This window comes from Vicugna pacos, chromosome 16 (assembly GCF_048564905.1).
Source record: "Vicugna pacos chromosome 16, VicPac4, whole genome shotgun sequence".
Taxonomy (NCBI): Eukaryota; Metazoa; Chordata; class Mammalia; order Artiodactyla; family Camelidae; genus Vicugna; species Vicugna pacos.
The window spans coordinates 3190677-3211388 of NC_133002.1; positions in this window are offsets into that span (position 1 = coordinate 3190677).

Genomic DNA, 20712 nt, shown 5'->3' on the forward strand with positions numbered 1-20712 from the left:
GTACAAACTTCCAGTTGCAAAATAAATGAGTCATGGGCATGAAATGTACAGTGTGGGGAATATAGTTAATAATTATGTAATATCTTTGTATGGTGACAGATTGTGCGACTTATCATGGTGATCATTTTGAAGTATATAAAAATGTCAAATCACTATGTTGTGTAACAGAAACTAACATAATGTTGTAGGTCAATTATATTTTAAAAAATGAACAAACTTCTGCAAAAGGAAATCAAATTTGTGATTTTCTGAGATGGGGAGTGAGGGGAGGGGAATTGGATGAAGGCAGTCAAAAGGTACAAACTTCTAGTTATCAGATAAATAAGTACTAGGGATGTAATGTACCACATGATAAATACAACTAACACTGCTGCGTGTTATATATAAAAGTGGCTAAGAGTGGAAATCCTGAGTTCTCATCACGAGGAAAAAAATTTTTTTCCATTTTTAAAAATTTGTATCTATGTGAGATGATGCGTGTTCACCCATCTTATGATAATCATTTCATGATGTATGTAAGTCAATTCATTACGCTATATACCTTAAACTTATATAGAGCTATATGTCAATTATATCTCAATAAGTCTGGAAGAAAATACATAAAATCCAAAGGCAAAGAAGAAAAAAAAAAAACGAGCACATCTGACTACATAAAAATCAAATCTTTTGGAATTATATGCTCCATGAGTTATGTCCCAATGACCTATTAAAATTGTAAATATCCTATATATCCAAAAATTCCCCCAAGTCAAAAGACAGGGGAAAATATTTGCAGCAAACGTGATAGTTGAAGGATTAAGTTCTCTGGTGTTCATAGAGCTCACACCAATGATGAAAGAAAAGATGAACAATCCAAAAGAAATAAGGGCAAGTAATATAAATAAGCAAATTCGAGAAAATAAAACTTTTGAGGGCATTTGATCTTTAGAATTTACTCATGCTGCTTCTCATCCCCAGAGCCTCCAATCCTACTTGCTCTTTTTTTTTTTAATTAAAAAAAATTTTTAATAGAGGATACTGGGGATTGAATTGAGGACCTTATGCATGCTAAGCATGAGCTCTACCATTGAGCTATACTCAGCTACACCCCTCTTGCCCTTTTAGTTGGCTGATATTTTTGTTGTTTTACCATCTGGTTAGTTTAATTAATTGGAGCCTGAATTAATGAGATGCTGGGTGACTTTGATCACCATTAGAATTTGCAACTTCTTGCTAAGAGGAATTGTTTCATATCACTGAACTCTAGCAATCTGCCTCAAAGTCGGTGCCATTATGCACAGGAAACCTGAGAGAAATGGTGGCCGGGTCATTGCAAACTGTTGAGAAGGCTTGAAGCACAGTATCGAACTGATACTGTTAGTAAAGTTGTCCTCAGAATGAAAGGCATCAACACTACCAGCCTTGGAGTGATTTTTTTTCCTTAATGTGCACATTCCATTTTTTAAAATTTAATACATGCATGTGATGTGTCTAATGTGTATAAAACTCCATGGTTGTGTCCTACTCTCAGGAAAATCACATTTTAGAGAGAAAGACATAGAATAAGAGCTTAATGGTCAAGGACTGTTTCTAACTTGGCATCTTATATTATTAAGATACCCTATTATTAATCCACAAACTATAGTAAAGGTTGCTATGTAATAACTGATATTTATAAAGTATTCCTTCAGTCAGAATTATGTGTCTTCTATGTACCAGGCACTTTCCTAGACACTGGGGATCTGATAAGGAATAGGATGAAGTTCTTACTCTTGAGGGACTGGTGAGGAATTACCATCTATAAGGCACTTTTATTCACATTATCTTCCTTGATTCTTGCAGAAGTCCTGGAAGGTAGTCATGAAGAGACAGAGACTCAGATAGTTCCAAGAATTACCAAGGTTGATGACCAAATAAATGACAGAGTTTTCAAACTGAGTGTTTCTAATGGCATAGCTCATGATATATATAATAAGGATTAATATTTAGTATCCGAACTTGGAAAGAATCTGGAGATCTCCCTTATTCCTCTGTATTTCTTTTCTTTTTTTATGGTAGGCAACAGGAAAGTTTTATTCTTAGCTGGTAGTGCATTTGCAGTTAATATTTTGGAATACCAGCGGTGTTCTAGCTATTTATCTCTTGAGACTAGAAAAGAATCTTTAAAAGATCATAAATGATAGCATAAAAACTCCAAAGTGTTCTTGTTCGAATTTTTGTTGCTGTGAAACTAAAGTAAATTCTATCGAAGTGGAGTAGAGATTTCTTACATTTTTCCTTTTGTCTGGAATGTGCAGTGAGCGTAGGTGTATATTTTACTTTCCTTTCCGATGTTGCAGTCACATAAAAAAACAACTTTTATTGTACTGAGCTTCTGGGGTGCAGGAACCTCACCTCATTCATCTCTAGTATCTCCCTCTTTCCCAACTTGGCAAAATGCATATGAGGTACACGGTAGATCTTCGTTAGAACTTCAAGTTGAAAAGAGCAAAGAAAGAGAGACTGAGTTATGGAAACTCTTTTTGGGGAAAAACAACAGCAACATTCTTCAGGGTTAATACTTGAGAAAATTGTAATTAATCCCATATTTGCAATAAAAAAATATAGCTAAAGGATCTATGAATTTCTTTCAGTATTTAGTGAAGGAAGATAAAATGACCTCCTTTGTGCACAGAAGAGCGTGCTGGTTTGGGTTTTGCTTTGCTGGTCAGTGTTTTCGTCTCACATAATGAGCAGTTTTTGAAAAACACTTCAAGGAGGAAAGAGCTTTGATGCAGGAAGAGGAGGTATAGAGGTTGAGCAGGGCGGCAAATCATGACTCTGCTTACACTGGCCCCAAACCCTGTCTGATGTTGGCTGGAATCAGAAACAAATATTCCGTGGAGCCTTCGCTAAATGATAACTAAACTTGCCCTTTGACATAAGCACAGAGAGGGGGACAGGAGCCACTAGGTTCCTGAGGGCCTTTAGTCCTGAGATTGAGTAGAGGTTTCAAGTGTTGCTGTTTCAGTTTCCCCCAAATAATTAGAGGCCAAGAGCAAAATGGTTTATTTGTTTCTTGAAGAAAATATGAGACACAGTAGCCAACCTTCTTCACAGGTGTGTGCAGAGATTTGAGTACTCACAAATATTTGACAAATATTTTAGCGCTGAGGCATGACAGCTCTAGGGTACAGTAAAAAAAGTGAAAAAGGCAGGCAAGGTATGTTGTTCTGAAAATCCATTCTGAAAGGTTTAACCCAACTGTGTGCAGGTTGATGAAATCACCATTGTGTATTATCTGACTCTAAGCACCCTTTTCTCTTTTACTAACTCCCCATGGAAAAGAACAGTTGAAGAACAGAAGACATGAATAGTATCCGATTCTAGCTGATTGAATGGATTAGTATTCCTTTCCTTTCTTGGAAAAGTGATCGCTCTTCCTTTCTATTGCCTGGAAAGAACAAATGCCAAGCGCTGCAGGTAAAAGCCATATACATGCAACATTAACCCGTTTCATTTCTGTGCTTTTCCATTTCTAGGATGTCCTCAGTTGCATTTTGAAGATATCGGGTCCTTCAACTGTTATTTCTACCTTGTGTAGAAATACGATATTGAGTAGGGAATTAGCAAACTTGATCTGTGAAACACTAGATAGTAAATATTTTAGGCTTTCAGGCCATGGGGGTCTCTGTTATGACTACTCAACTCTGCTGTCACAATGCAAAAGCTACCATACAGCCTCCCTAAATGGGTAAGTGGGGCTGTGTTCCAATCAAAATTTATTTATGGACGCTGAAATTTGCATTTTATGTAATTTTCACATTTCAAAAAATATTCTTCTTCTTTTGATTTTTTTTCAACCATCTAAAAATGTGAAAAACCATTCTTAGCTTGTGAGCTGTGCAAAAACTGGCTATATTCGGCCCATGAGTCATCATTTGCCAAGCTCTGATGTAAAGGACTGGTTAGTTCAGTTAATTAGCACCCGGTGACAGGGCCAAGGCTGTGGATTTAATCCTCATGTGAATGATTAAATCAGGTTTGCACTGATGAGATGGCAGCAATCTGAAGTTTCACCCTCAGTTGTGGCTGGTGACTTGAAGATGTGGGCACCAGGACAAGCCAGCAAAAGATGTCACTTCCTCATGCTTTCATTCCTGTGGTAGCTTACTGATGACTATTCACACTTTTTCTGTCACTTGAAAGGTTTTGAATTCCACTTTTTCAGAGTAGGGAGACACAAATTGTAGTGTGCTCTTATCTTAAAATGTAGTGTACATAGATAAGAAGGATGAAAGTTGGGAGGAATTTGTTGAAATGGAAAAACAACACGGATTCTGCATGAAGCAGATCCTATTCTACGATTTTGAATATTGTAATAAGGTTTTGTAAATTTTCTCCAATTTAATTGTGTGGCAGTCTTAAAAGTATGTGAAATCCTCCCCTTAAGTGAGAATTTGTCTCTATAACTTCTGCAAAATATATACTAATTCTTCTGTAAAATATGTTCTATAAAAGATGTAGATTTGAACAACTCACCCCAGAGGAAATGGGTCAATTATTGAGATTAACAATCTTGCCTGGGACATGGATACTAATGGAGGTCATATACCATAAGTGTAAATATTTTAAAAATTAAAATAGAAAACTAAAAAAAAATGTAGTGTACTCTTATTAAGGTAGAAAAGACAGAAATTTATGGGGTTTTGTTGTCATGTAGGAAAACTGGCTCCTAAGCATTTTGGCTAAGTCCCTGAGAAAGCCCAATGGCTGTGTCGTGCGTATTTAATAGTAATCTTGAACTTTTTCTCGACCAGGATCATTTGGTTCTGTGGATGCTCTGCGCAGTTCCCTCAGGCTTGCTCTCACGTTGGAAAATGAGAGGAGCACTTTTGTTTCCTGCTTAGGTCACTTCTGAGCACTTTTGTAAGACCTAGAGTTCAATTTACCTAAACTAGGCATTGCGGATAGCTTTGTGCTATTCTCTTAAGACAAGGTGTTAGCTTTCCTAACCTAGATTCTCGTGCCTCTTTCACACCTCTCAGTTCTCTGCCTTTGAAACGGCTCTGCTGTTGAGGTGAAGCAACCGGCCAGTGGCGGTTTGTGAAGTGTTTAGAGCGCCTGGAGGCGATTTGTAAACAAAGCCAGTCTGAGTCAGTTATAATTGTAAGCTGGCTTAAATTCCTCCAGTAGAAATGATTTTTTGATTACAGGTATAAGTAGGTTCAAGGCTGTTCCAGCAAAGCTTTGCCACATGGAATATTTCCTAAACTTGATGTTATCATTTTGCGGTCTGAAGGACTGACCCCTGCTGGATTCTCTGTGTGATTAATTATACGAAAAAGTTTGTGCAAAAGACCTCGGTTCAATCCCTGCTCAAGTCTGAAAACTTGGAATAATGCTTGAAACCCTCTTTTTCTTATACCCCAAATCCCAAGAAAGAACTCTGTCAGGTCTGCCTTCAAAATGTATCCAGAATCAGATCTCTTCTGACTTCTTCCTGTGATGCTGGAACCCTGGCCTAAACCCAAACCATCTCTCTCCTAGATTCCTCCCTGCTCTGCTTCTTCCCTTGCTCTTCTTCAGTCTGTTCTCAACAGAGCAGCAAAGGAGCCCCGTTAAAAACTTAAGTCAAGGGCTTAATCAGAGGAGTGGTAAGATGGCAGAGTAGGAAGACCCTGAGCTCACTTCCTCCTATGGGCACACCAAAATTACAATTGCAAATTACAACAGAGACACAGATCAGTGGAACAGAATAGAGAGCCCAGAAGTGAACCCACACTTAAATGAGCATTCAATCTATGACAAAGAAGGCAAGAATATACAATGGGGAAAAGACAGCCTCTTCAACAAATGGTGTTGGGAAAACTGAACAGCTACATGCAAAAGAATCAAACCAGACTACTCTCTCATAGCATGTATAAAAATAAATTCAAAGTGGGTTAAAGACTTAAATATATGACCTGAAACCATAAAACTTCTAGAAGAAAACATAGGCAGTATGCTCTTTGACATCAGTCTTAATAATGTATTTTTGGATATGTCTCCTCAAGCAAAGTAAACCAAAGGAAAAATAAACAAGTGGGACTACATTGAAGTAAAAAGCTTTTGCACAGCAAAGAAAACTATCAAGAAAACAAAAATGTCATCTACCAAATGGGAGAAGATATTTGCAAATGATGGAAGGGAATAAGATCCAAAATATACAATGAGCTCATACAACTTAACATTGAACAAACAAAACAAACAAAACCCAACCCTGATTAGAAAATGGGCAGAGGATCTGAATAGCCATTCCCAAAGAAGGCATACAGATGGCCAACAGAAACATGAGCATCTTTGCTCAGCATCACTAATCATCAGGGAAATGCACCAAAACCACAATGAGGTATCACCTCATATCTGTTAGAATGACTATTATCAAAAGGAAAACAAATAAAAAGTGTGGACAGCAGATGTGAAGAAAAGAGAACTCTCGTGCACTGTTGCTGGGAGTGTAAATTGGTGCATCCACTATGGAAAACAGCATGGAGAGTCCTCAAAAAATGAAGAGTAAACGGGGAGGATATAGCTCAGTGGTAGAGTGCATGTCTAACATGCATGAGGTCCTGGGTTCAATCCTCAGTACCTCCATTAAAAAATAAATGAATTAATAAACCTAATTACCTCCCCCACCCAAAAAAATTTTTTTTCAATTAAAAATTTTTTTCATGTGGAACTACCACATGATCAAGCAATTCCACTCCTGGGCATTTAGCCAAAGAAAACAAAAATATTAATTAAAACAGATATATGCACCCCTATGTTCATTGCAGCATTATTTATAGTAGCCACGATATGGAAGCAACCTAAGTACCTGTCCATAGATGAATGGATAGAGAAGATGTGGTATATATAGTTATATATACACAATGGAATATTACTCAGCCAAGAAAAAACAATGAAATCTTGCCATTTGTGACAATATTGATTAAAAATAAAATAAATAAACATAACAAAACAGAAACAGAGTCATAGATAAAGGATTGAAAAAGTGGTTGTCAGAGGGGTAGGGTGGGAAGAGAAGAGAAATAGTTGAGGGAGATAAATAAATAATAAATAAATAAATACATAATAAAACTGAAAGAGGTACAAACTTCCAGTTACAAAATAATTGAGTCATGGGTATGAAATGTACAGCATGGGGACTATAATTAATAATTATGTAATGTCTTTGTATGGTAACTAGACTTACTGTGGTAATTATTCTGAAATGTACAGAAGTATAGAATCATTATGTTGTGTAATAGGAACTCACATAGTGTTGTAGGTTAATTATACTTCAAAAACAAATTCATAGAAAAGGAGATCAGATTTGTGGTTGCTTGAGGTGGGAGGTGGGAGAGGGGAAATGGGATGAACATAATCGAAAAGTACAAACTTCCAGTTATAAGATAAATAAGTACCAGGGATGTGATGTACCACATGAGAAATATAATAAGCAGTGCTGTGTGTTACATATGAAAGTTGTTAAGAGAGTAAATCCTAAGAGGTCTCATCAGAAGGAAAAACATTTTTTTCTGTTTATTTAACTTTGTATCTTTCTAAGATGATGGATGTTCACTAAACTTATTGTGATAATCATTTCACCATGTATGTAAGTCAAATCATTATCTTGTACACCCTAAAGTTATATGTGCAGTTTATCAATAGTATCTCAATAAAACTGGAAGGAAAAAAAAAACCTTGAGTCAGATCATGACTTTCTTCTGCTTAAAACCCTCTGATGAGGGGGTAGGGTATAGCTCAGTGGCAGAGTGAGTGCTTAGCATGCATGAGGTCCTGGGTTCAATCCCCAGTACCTCCATTAAGATAAACAGATAAAAATCTAATCATCTACCCCCTAAGGAAAAAAACCCAAACTTATAATGATTTCTTTATCTCAGCATAAAAGCCTAAAGGCCTTACAACAGCTTACTTTATCCTTCGCCCCAGCCCCCACTTCTCTTACTTCATTTCCTTCAACCCTCTTTACTGTTTACTCAGTTCCAGCCACGCCGGCCTCTTTGCTCCTCAAACTCAAACAACACACTTCTGCCTTCAGGCCTTCGTACTTCTTTTCCAGAAGCAAATGCTGCAAGCAAAGCATACTTCCTTCAGATCTCTTACTTTAAAGTCATGTTACAAACACGTGGAGTGGCTAAAATGAAAAATCAAGTGTTAGCCACAATGTGGAGGAACTTGAGCTCCTATACTTTGCTGGTGGAAGTATAAATTGGTTCAATCACTGTTTGTTAACTAATAAAACTAAACATATACCTACTCCATAACCTAGAAATTCCACTCCTAGGCATATATCTAAGAGAAATGATTGCATGTGCTCACCAGAAAATATATATAAGAATATTCATAGCAGCTTTACTCATAATAGCCCCATATCAGAAATAATCCAAAGGTATCAATAGAAGAATGAATAAATTATGATATAATCATGAAATGGACTACTACATCTCAAAGAGAATAATTACCTTTACATGCAACAGGATGGATTAATCTCACAGACATTTGTGTTAAGTAGAAGAAGCCAGATACAAATGAACACATATTTTAGGACTCCTTTTTTTTTTGGAGGGCAGGGTGGGTTTCATTTATTTATTTATTTGTGTGTGTATGTCTGCTTTTTTAAGTTTATTTTTTATTGAAGTATAGTTGATGTACAATTTTATGTTTCAATAGAATGATTCAGAATTTTTATTTTATTTTACTTTTCGGTGGACTGTGGGTGATTTTTATTCCATTTATTACAAAAAATTTTTTTTCAAGGGGGGCGGCTATAGCTCAGTGGTAGAGTGCATGCCTAGCATGCATGACGTCCTGGGTTCAATCCCCAGTACCTCCATTAAATAAATAAATAAATAAACAAACAAATAAATAAATAAATAAATAAATAAAACCTAATTACCTCCCCCCTGGAGAAAATTTTTTTAAACTGAAGCATAGTTTACTTACAATATTTCAGGTATACAGCAAAGTGTTACACACAGATATATCATAATTTTTTTAAGTTATACTCCATTTATAGTTATTATAAAATGTTGGTTATATACCCTGCGTTGTACAATATATCCTTGAAGCTTATTTTATACATAACAGTTTGTTCCTTTCAATCCTCTGTCTCTATACTGCCCCTCCCACCTTCCTTCTCCCCACTGGTAACCACTAGTTGATACTCTATATCTGTGAGAGGATTGCATTTATTTGAAATTCAGGAGCAGGTAAAACTCATCAATGGTGACAGGAGTCAGAATAGTGTGCTCCTGGAGGGCACTGACTGGGAAGGAGCATAAAGGAACCTTCCGGGACACTGCAAATGTTCTATTTCTTGATGTGGGCAGTGGTTACGTGAGTGTATGTAAAAAGTCATCAAGTTGTACATAGCTGTACACCTTGCATACTTTATAGTATGTATATTATGCTTTAATAATTAAGAAAAGAAAAATAAAACAAACAAATTCACTTATCTAAAATAGCCCTTTCTACCTTCTCATCACCTCTCCCCCATATTCTATTTTTATCCATAACACACATCACCAGCTATCATACTTTATGGTATATTAATGTATTAGCTTTTTATTTTCTGTCTGTCCCACTAGGATATAAGTTCTGTGACACTGAGGACTTTGTTCTGTTTACTGCTTTTTCTTAGAGCTTAGAACAATGCTTGGCATTGCTTGGCACTTAGGAGGTCTCAATAAAGATTTGTTAAATAGACGAATTACTATATTGCAGCTTTAGCTCTGGGTCTACTTACAAATCAATTTTTGGCTGGAATATGAGATACTCCTCTTTCCTGATAATCAGCACTATGACTAATTTACAAACTGATTACAGATTGCAAAATATGTTTGAGGTCAGTGATGTCAGTCTTTGGGTTGAGTTGCAGGCACTCAGATTGTATTGACAAAGACGTTGGTTGGTTGACTTCTGGGCCCAAAGCTAAGAAGGCAGAAGAATAGGGAATATCGGTTTATATTTCTCACTCTGCCAAGATTGGTGAGTTGTTCAGAATTATTTTCTCAGAAGCCGGAAGAGGAAAATGAATAAGTCGTTGTCTCCCTAAGCTAAGTTGCTGGTGCTGTCATCAAGATCTTTGACCCTATAATCCTATAATTAGCAAAGCAAATCTTAAGAAATGTGATATAGTAAAACGAGCAGGGTGGAGGAAGTGATCCCTGCAGACCAAGAAAGCTCCTATTGATTCAAAAGGTAAAAAACACAGGGAGACAATAAGGAATATATAACAAAAAGTAATTTGGGGGTAAAAATTAAGGTAGAATTCAAGCGTCAGAATGTAGACATGAAAAAGGAAATGGGTAGAGGATTTTGAGAGATCCAGAAGCATGAAAACAGTGATGAAAAATAAAGAAAATTTCTCAACAATAAACTCAGGGTAGGAGCTGGCTTGGCTGGAAATAGTGTTTACTGCATACATACTCTGTATTTGGCATTTAATAGGTTTTTCTCATTTACTACACACAACAGGTATTTAGGTAGGTATTATTGGCCTCATTATTTCATTAAAGGTCAGGAAATTGAGGCTTGACGGGCTACAGAATTTGTTCTCAGATAATGAGTGGAAGAGCTGGGATTCCTACCCAGGTGGGACTTCGATGACAAGAGTATCTTCCTATTTGGTAATAACTCCCTCCCCTGAATGCCTACAGTTATAACTATCTGTGCCATTCACCATCAGTAGTATATTTTACTACTCTTCCACTTATTTGGTCTTATCACTTCATTATCTGCAGGTTAAGGTCCAAATGGCAGGTTTAACTCCCCATGGCATGCAATGTCCTTCACAGTCTGACTCCCATCATTTTTTCCAAACTTCTCTCTCCCCAATCCAAGACATCCTTGGTGCCAGAATAATTTTTTTTTTGTCAAAAACTAGTTCTGATCAAAACTCCTGCTTCAAAACCTTTGTTTCCCTATTACTTTTCTGATAAAGTTCAAACTTCTTAATGTATTATACCTCTACCTACCTTTCCAGAATCCACCCCCATTTCAAATACCCAGAAATTCAGCAACACTGAAGAGGTGCCCCATTCTCTGTGCTGACAGCACTATTCAACACCTCCCCAGCAATCCTCAATTGCCTTCCCTCAGCCCTTCAACACAGAAGTACCCCAACTTCCCATACCTTTACACAAGTTCTTTCTGTTCCACAGAATATACCTTCTCATTTCTTTACTTGGTGAACTCTTGCTTATCTGATATTGTGTGCCAAATATTACTTCCTTGGTAGCGACTTATTGGCCTTCCCTGTGGCACTTTAATGTGCTGCTTTGTGTCATTTTGACCTTGTATTTCTCTTTCCCAAGAGTCTATCAGCTCCTGACGGGCAAAAAAACACACATTTATCCATGTGTCTTCAGAGGCAGGCAAACAACATGCATTCAATAGATGTTGTGATGAGTTAATTAATTAACAGTTCTTTTATGAGGCTCCACTAGATTATACACTTTTTACATTAATTTATATCCTCAATGTCTAACAATAACCAGTGACAATGTCATAGAAAGAGACCTTCCTCTGTACTCCTTATACAAAGGCAATCAAAAGAAAAATATCACTGATTAATATTAACAAGAAATTTGGGTGACAAAACAACCATAAATTACTAAGAAGCACAAAGAAATACCGGAGTAAGTGGAGAAATAAATCACATTTCTGAAATAGAATACTAATTAGTTTAAAGACCTTGACATCATCAGATCAATTCTTAGTGTGGTTTAGGTTCCATCAAATCCTCAAAGAGGATGTTCTTGGTTTGATTTTGTTTTTATTTGAGTTTTGAAACAAATGATTTCAAAGTTTATCTGGGGGGTTCACTGTACAATTCTTTCAACCTTTCTTTGCATTTTAAAATTTTCATAAATAATTATGAGTAAAAAGTCTATTTGGAAGAATGAGTAGCCAAGACCAGTGAGGAAAGGGTTATCAAAAAATAGTGGATATGAATGTGGGCTTGCCCTACCAAATTTTAGAAATGCTGTTTCACTAATCACAACTAGAACAGAAACAATGGAATATAAAGAAGTATCCTTGAAACAGATCTTCAGACTGTGAATGACATTTTCATTGTATTTATTACTGAACAAATACTTATACAAAGTTTACTATGTTCTGAGCACTGTTCTAGAGTATTTACAAGTATTTACTCATTTATAACTTAATTAATTTAATTAAGAATGGGTCTCTGGAGCCAGACTACCTGTGTTCAGATTCTGTCTCTTCCATTTACTATCTGTGTGACTTTGGACAAGTTACTGAACTACTCTGTGCCAGTTTCCGTAGGTGTAAAATGTGGGTAATGATAATTACTTATCTCATAGAGGTTGTAATAGATTAAGTAGGTTAAATTTTTATAAAGGATGTGTCACAATAGATAAGAAATGATATCATTAATTGTGTGAAGAAAATTGGATAAAAATACTTTAGTTGGGGCATTACCTCATACCATTTACTGAAAATAAATTCCAGAATTTAAAGAAGCATATCTAAAAAATGAAAGCACAAAATATTTAGAAGAAAACATATATGGATATCTAATTAATACTAAGATGATTTTATAAATATAAAAGAAAAAGAAACAAAATTTAATATATCAATAAACACTGGAAGTTAGAATAAGAAAAAACTTGGAAATAGATAAAATAAATGGGATAGATGAAGGTAAATACACTTTTGTGACTTTTAAAAATCAGAATACATAGAAAATTGCCAAAATACAAAAATATTTATGGAAGAAAAATGCAAATAGCCCAATGACTACAAGCCCATGGGAAAAAATATTCAATCTCATTGATCAAATGCAGTCAAACTAATAAATTGGTTGAGATTTAAAAATAGAAAGCTTAATGCTGGTGAAGGTATCATAAGACAGATACTCACGAAAAGAATAAATTTGGTCTGATCTTCTGAACAGCATTTTGGCAAAAAGTACCGTCTGAAAAATTTCATATATGTTGATCCTGTGATCTATTTGTTATGGGTTGAATTGTTTCCATCCAAGAGACCTGTTGAAGTCCTAACCCACTCTACCTCAGGCTGTAAACTTATTTGAAAATAGGATTGTTGCAGATGTAATTAGTTAAGATGAAGTCATGCTGGAATAGGGAGGGTTGTTAATTCAGTACGATTCATGTCCTTTCAAGAAGGGAGTACACCATGTGAAGACAGAGACACACAGAGACAAGATGGCCCCGTGGCTGTGGAGGCAGATATGGGAATGGCGTTTCTATAAGCCATGTGATGTCAAGGATTGCCAGCAAACAACAGAAGATAAAACGAAAGAGTCAAGGAAGGATTTTTTTCCCCTACAGTTTTCAGAGGGAGTATGGCCCTACCAACACCTTAACTTTGAATTTCTGGTCTCCACAGCTGTCAGACAATAAATTTCTGTTGTTTGAAGCCACCTAGTTTGTGATAGTTTGTTATGGCAGTTCCTAGGAAACTAACACACTGGGCTTAGGGAATAACTGGTGTAAATTAAGACATATATTTAAGGATACTCATCACTGAATTATGAATTATTGAATTATGAAAATTAAGAGGTGGCCAAAATGTATAATGATAATAGAATCATTAAATAAAATACAGCTGTAAGGTAGAGTATTATGGTGCCAATAAAAACCATATTTTTGAAAACCTCAGTAAATGTTTCACAATATGATAATAAGGAGAAAAGGCAAGAAACAACACTGCATATATCATACAATTCAAACTTCATTTAAAAAATTATAAGTTTACATCACTACATATTTATAGAGAAAAGCTGGTGATAAATACTCTAAAGGGTTAGATTTTTTTTCTGTAATTTTCTACAGTTATCAAAGTATAGATGTTAGAAATGTCTGAAAGGAAAAAGAGACATAGTATGTTTAAATTTGATTGTCTCAGAGACAAAAAAAAAAAAAGAAAAGAAAAAAGGGAAAAAAGAATTACATGCATCCAGTTTATACTAGTTCATCTCTTCACACAGCTGGGACTAGTTTCCCCCTTGAAATCTTGCCTATTTCTAGAGCAGAAGGTGGCAAAGATTTAGGTCAGGCCCAAGCCTTTGTACCTAAATACAGAACCAAATGTAGAAGTTATCAATTTGACTCATATTTTATTTTCTTCATATTATAGCCTACACAACCTAAGAGAAAGTACTTAGAGGATTCTAATGAGAGTCAGAGGATATTTTTCCTGTTTGAAATGCTCAGTTATACCCAAGGATTATCACCAATCTCTTATCTGACCCCAAGTGCCTCACAAGGAATGAAACCTCACAGGCCTACATGAGCAACAAGAAAAGCCAAAATGGAGCAGTTTACAGGAGGAGGGATGTGCAACTTCTCTAAGGAGCGATAAAATCTAAGGGTTCTCTCTCTCCCTCTCTTCTCCCTGCCCCCTTTTTCCTGCTTAAAGTAATCTCAAAATATTCTTTCCTTACAGACTTGCACTTTTAGGAAGATAATTCATCCATGAAAGTAACATAACTTAATAAAAACTATTCCTAATAATTTTTAGCTAACTTTAAAACAATTTGTGGGGTTGTAGGAGAAATGGCCAGCTTTTGCTTTGCCTGTGGCATTCATTGTACATTGATACAATCTTTTGGGAAAGGCGAAATGAAAATAAGTTCCAAGAGTCTTAAGGGGGAAAAAAAGACTTAATAAAAAAAAAAAAAAGAGCCTTGAGAAAATCAAGAAAAAAAACGGAATAACAAGATAATTTGTCTATTTGCCAGGATCTATACCTTGTACTTGGCAGACATGATGTTGTTTAATTTTCTCAATCCCCAGAGGATCTGGGAGCTTAAGCAAATCAAGTTACATGGGTAGTAATGGGCAGAGCTGAATTTTGTATCCAGGTTGTCTAATTCCAGATTCTGTGTTCCTATCCGTTCTGCTATGTTGCCACACTGTTCATACTTTTTGACTCTAGACCCCTAGAAAGGAATTGTAAGGAAACACTGCAACTAAAGAAAAACTATATTGGAGTATTAGAAAAGAGAAAAAATTGAAACAATGTAATTGCCTACAATGGAAGAATGCTATAGTATGGTTCACCTATGTTACAGAATATCATATATAGACATTAAAAAAAACCAGATAATATAATAGTAGATAATAATATAGCTCAGCGGTAGAGTGCATGCTTAGCACACACAAGGTCCTGGGTTCAATCCCTAGTACTTCCATTTAAAAAAAATAATGGAGACTCCAGGAATATGAAAAAACATTTCATATACTATATGCAGTGAAAAAAGCAGACTATGAAGTGGCCATACTCATTGGCTGCAGCAACATAAAATACATGTGTATAGGAAATACAGTTGAAAGTAGTTGTGGATAGTGGTTGTACAATTGGACTGGCTGCAATTTGTTCCCGTAAAATTGTTCTTAGTTTAAAAAAACTTATCTCAAATGAACAATTTTATCACAAAATCCCCCTCTCAGAACACTGGCCCGATCCAATCTCTTTCTCTTCCTACACGTTGTCTGCTCAGAACAGCTCCCTAGCTCCCATTCGCTTCTTCTCAGCTTCCCAGCATGAGCCCTCTCCACTCAGGCCCATGTGCAAGAAATTGGCCCAGATAGAAACTGCACATATCCAGGGGATCACTTCACCATTTCCTCTATTTCTGCTGTGATCAGTTGTGTTGCACTGCACATTTTATTGAAGAATTTGTCTTTTTTTTTCCTCACAAAACATGGTTTTCCTCCCTCTCCATGATAACAATATTCCTTTGAGCATAGCTGTCACCTTTATACAGCTGTATACAGCTGTTGGCCACAGGGCTTCTCAACCTCAGCGTTATTTACCTGTCAGCTCTGATAACCCTGTGTAGTATGTGTCCTGTGCATTGTAGGATGGTTAGCAGAATCCCTGGCCTCTTCTTACTAGACGTCAGTAGCATCACAACCCCCCCACCCCCATCCTTCCTCCCCCCACAAAGTGTGACAACTAAAGACATCTCTAGATATTGCCAAATGTTACCTGGAGCTTGGTGGGGTGGGGGGCGGCGAGGGAGAGGGAATCGCTCCTGGTTGAGAACCATTCGACAACTGGGGGAATGTCGGTGGCTCAGTGAGAACCTGTAGCTGGTTGGTTATGCCTTTATTTAACCACGAGAGGTCTCCCTAGACCTCATTATGGTTCTATTCTGGAAAATAGGCCACCACCAAACAGGTTAATTTTCATGACTTGGTGGGTGATGACAGCAAAAGATTTCCAAACAAAAGCATCTAATCAATCTCGCTTGCCAAAGAATTCCAGGTAAATTACATAGATATTCCACTTTAAAGGAGGGGAGCTTACTTCCCATAGAGTGGGCTGTACGTACTGATGTGCTGCCAAAGAGTACAGTATGGGAGGGGGAGTGGGGAGTAATTGCAGTGGAGAAACCTGACAAACACGAAGTCAGCCAGGTGATTGAGGTCAACATCAACACTGATAAATCATGATAGTGTGCACTCCTGACATGATGTGATAAAAATGGCACCTTACCCCTGTGATCCTCCTGCCTGAACCCCATGACCCCAGTCTAATCATGAGAAAAACCTCAGGCAAATTCCAATAGAGGGACATCCTAAATTCCTAAAAAATAAGGAAAATCTGAGAAACTGTAACAGCCAGGAAGAGCCTGGAGACATGACAACTGAAGATAAGGGGGTATCCTGGATGAGATTCTGGAATAGAAAAAGGATATTAGGTAAAAATTAAGGAAATGTGAATAACTAGGAGCTTTAATTAATAATAAAGAATCGATATTGGTTCATTAATTATAACAAATATATAACAAAAACTAACGTAAAATTTTGATAACAGGAGAAATAGTGTGCATGGGCAGATTATAGGAAGACTGCTTTATTTTTCTATAAATCTAAAACTGCTCTAAAAATTTAGTTTTCTAAAAGCATCTGATTTAGCACTTGGTAAAATCAATGAAGAAGATTTTTAAATGATGAATTTGCTTGAATTCTGATTTAAAAGGACTTATCTGATAACTGTAATGAGAAATGCCACCGTATGGAACCAATCAAGACTTTTTGCAGCAGTATCAGGTAAGAAAGGTAAAGACTGATACCAAAGACGACTTAGAATAGAATAAAGGAGCCCAACTGCTTCAAATAATTCTTAGAAATCATTTCTACCCTAACAAGTAGGGAAATGTGGCCTGATCATATAATGAGAATATCAACTTTTATATCTCATTGATACCCCTTTGAAGATGGTACTATAGTCCAGAACTATATCCAGATAAGAAAAACTGAGTGTCAGAGAGATTGTATATTTGCCTAAGACGGTAGAGCTAGTAAGTGACAAACCGAAAGTCAAACTTTTACATCTGATTCTACAATCTTTGCTTTTAACTCCTGTGCAATATTATAGGGGCTATATGTGACAGCCGAGGTTATCCATGTCACTGTAGAGTAGGTATTACATAATTTTAAAAGTGCTGAACAAAAAAACGAAAGTCTGCATCCTCAGTTGGCCCAGGATATCAATTTCCTTACCAGAAAATTGTGGATAATAATACCTGTCCTGCTTACCTCACTGAGTTATTTTAGGAGTCAAATGAAAGATCACATGAGACAATGTCTTGCAACCTGTGAAGTGCGGCATTGTATCATTAACACATTTTTACTTTTGGAGCTTTTTGCAAATATGTCTGTGAACTAACGGCAAAATGGAATTTGTGAAGATGATAGAAGGGAGCTTTGGACCAGAAGACAGAAGAGACTTGTGTCGGCTTCATATCCTCCCTTGGAGTATACGATCCCAAGTCTGTGATCTTCACCACTGACTGCACTTAATCACCTGGGGGAACTTTTCAAAGGCATCCATGCTCGGGTTCGGTCCCAGACCAATTAAACCGCAATTGCTACGAGTGGAGCATCCAATACTGAATTCAAAAAGCTCTCCAGGTGATTCTAACATGCAGCCAAAGCTGAGAACTGCCATCCTAATTGATGTAAAGTCAGCCCAGTTCCGCCGGGTCCACCCTACCCCTCGCACGCATAGGCTGCTCTTCACTCCTAGAAACTGCTGGAGTTGGAACATTGCCAGCAGGCAGTGAGGCAGAAATAAAAGTCTGGTCAACCAAGCTGCTGAGGCAGCTGATGATACTGTCATTTGACTAAAGGAAATGGATCATGTCAGTTTTATTCAAAGAAGGAAGAGTCCAGTCACGGGAGGGAAAGGGCTGCAGAGGCTGGCTCTGCAATTATCTGCCAGGAGAGCAGAGAGGCTGCTCCGAGCCTTTGTAAACTCAGCTCAGAGGGTGAGTTTATGTTGGCTATCGTGTTGTCTGAAGAGCCTTTGTTGGGAGGCCGGGCCCTGGTGCCTGGCAGATCAAAGCAACAATCAGCATACACGTTACTGAATTAACACTGCTCAAAAACTGAGATCACAGAAGAAAAAGCTGATGAGAAAGAATAACATTAGATGTGCTATCGAATGAATGCAATTCAGAGCTAGAAATTGCCTACTCTTAGAAACAAGGCCCAGGTTCCTAGATGTATTGCTTTTCAGGGTCTTTGGTAAAAAAAAAGATTTAGGTTACAGCACTGCCAGGAAAGAGTACTGAGATGGAGAAGTCAACTGGGCAAACTGAAGGTCCCTGTCCTCCGGAGTCTGGGCATCATCTTGACAAACCCAGGAACTCATTTTGTCATAACACTCAGAGGTGAGCAATCTCTTGGGGGTGGATCCACATTAACGAAGCTCGCAAGAGTCCAATACTGAGTTACACAGTGACCAGGCATTAACCCCAGATGCTACATTCTCTACTACCTGTAAGAAAGCCAACCTGGGGAGCCATATTGGAACCATAAATTATACTTGAAAATAAAGGATATAGCTAAGAAGTGAGTTAGGCGATCTCAAAAGATGGCATCCTCCGAGAGGAGGGTATAGCTCAGTGGTAGATCATATATGCTTTGCAACCAGGAGGTCCTGGGTTCAATGCCCAATACCTGCCCATTAAAAAAAAAAAAAAAAAAAAAAAGGTATCATCAAGCTACAGTAGCTGGATTCACTCAGCCTCTGTAGGAGTGACTAGCTAAGCAGAATGAAATATCCCAGACTCTGGCTGGGGACCTTCTGCCTGATTCAGGGTGGAGAGTCACTGATATTCTGGCTCTTCTAGGGTAATTTTTTTCTCTTTTTCCTTTGGGCAGAGGAGGAAATTAGGATTATTTATTTATTTTAGTGGAGGTACTGGGGATTGAACCTGGGACCTTATGCACGCTAAGCATGCACTCTACTGCTGAGCTATATCCTCCCCAACTTGGGGTCATTTTTTTCAAACCAAGGGTCTCCAAACTTTTCTGGTTGTGCATTCCTAACAGGGGAAAAAAAATTGTAGATCCATTTTTTTTTTCAAATCACATCTGGATAATTTTGAATTGTTTTGGTATCATCTACTTGTCAGATCTCATAAGACGATTATTGCTTTTACTGAGTAATGTGGCTGACGGCTTATATTAAAGGTAAGAGAAATGTCAACCCTACCATTTTCTTGTTTGCTTGTGCTTTAATTATTAGCATTAACTTTAATTTGTGGTTTTTTGCACGAATCTTGGTAAGCCCTTGTCCATTTCATGAGGGTTAACTTAGTGAAAACTGAATGCTGTCGTATAACACAATCTGTAAACCCATTGAACAGGGCACAGTAAACTGTAAGGTGCCCCAGGCTCTGCTGAGAGGAAGCCAGGGAGTGAGGTGCCACTGTCAGCCCTCCAGTCATGGAATCCCCATTCTTTGCTGGGATACCTCAGTAATGAATAGGCTATTCTTTAGACAGTATACAATACAATGCATTCATTCAGAGACTAGAATATTTTATAGCTTTGGATACAATAGCAAAATACAATAGTTCTTACTTAGAAATTACACCCTAATCTCTAACTGTATATGGGCAGTCCTGAATCTTTGTCTACCCATTTGCCGACTAGGGGAGTCTTTGGTGTAGATGTCCAGTGTCTTCCATCACATTTCAATTCTCCTAATTGTAATCTCCTGAGGGGAACTTTATCCGAAGTCTTGAGGGTGACTGAGGACCACACAGTTCTACACAAAACCACAAGATGAGTATGAGGGAGCCAGAGACATCGTCACATTTTACTACTAGGAGAATGATTTTACTTAACCTCAGAAGCAAAAGAGCTAAAAGCAGAGCTAATTTGGTTGAAGGGATCAAGATGAACTAGTTTCAGCCCTCTCTCTTTAGAGACTTCCATTCCTGGGAAGCTTTCCACTGGGTTTGAACATGATGGCTCTGGGACCCTTAAAATTTGTCTGAGATGGAGTTTTGCTATAATCGGTATTGTGTTATAGGTGAGTCTACAGGAACTAGAGACAAAGGAGATGTTGTGCACAGTTTGCGATGAATTCAGAACAAAAGGAAGTATTCTGATCCATGACTTCTCCCCAGGATATCATAGCATAGAGTTTTAGAATTTGGACTCTGTAGTCAGACAGTGTTAGGTTGTTCTTTTTGTTTCCTCCATAGAGAATTTAACTCTTTTTTAAAATAGTACATACACTTGATACTAAATGGGAAGGCTCCCTCCTATTCCTAACTCCTGTGCTCTCAGTTCTTCCCCTCAGCAGCAACCTCAGTTACCAGCTTCTTGTGCATTCTCCTAGAATTAGTAAAGGCTGTGTACTTCTGTACATACTACATATAAATAGATTTTTAAAAACAAATGGTGG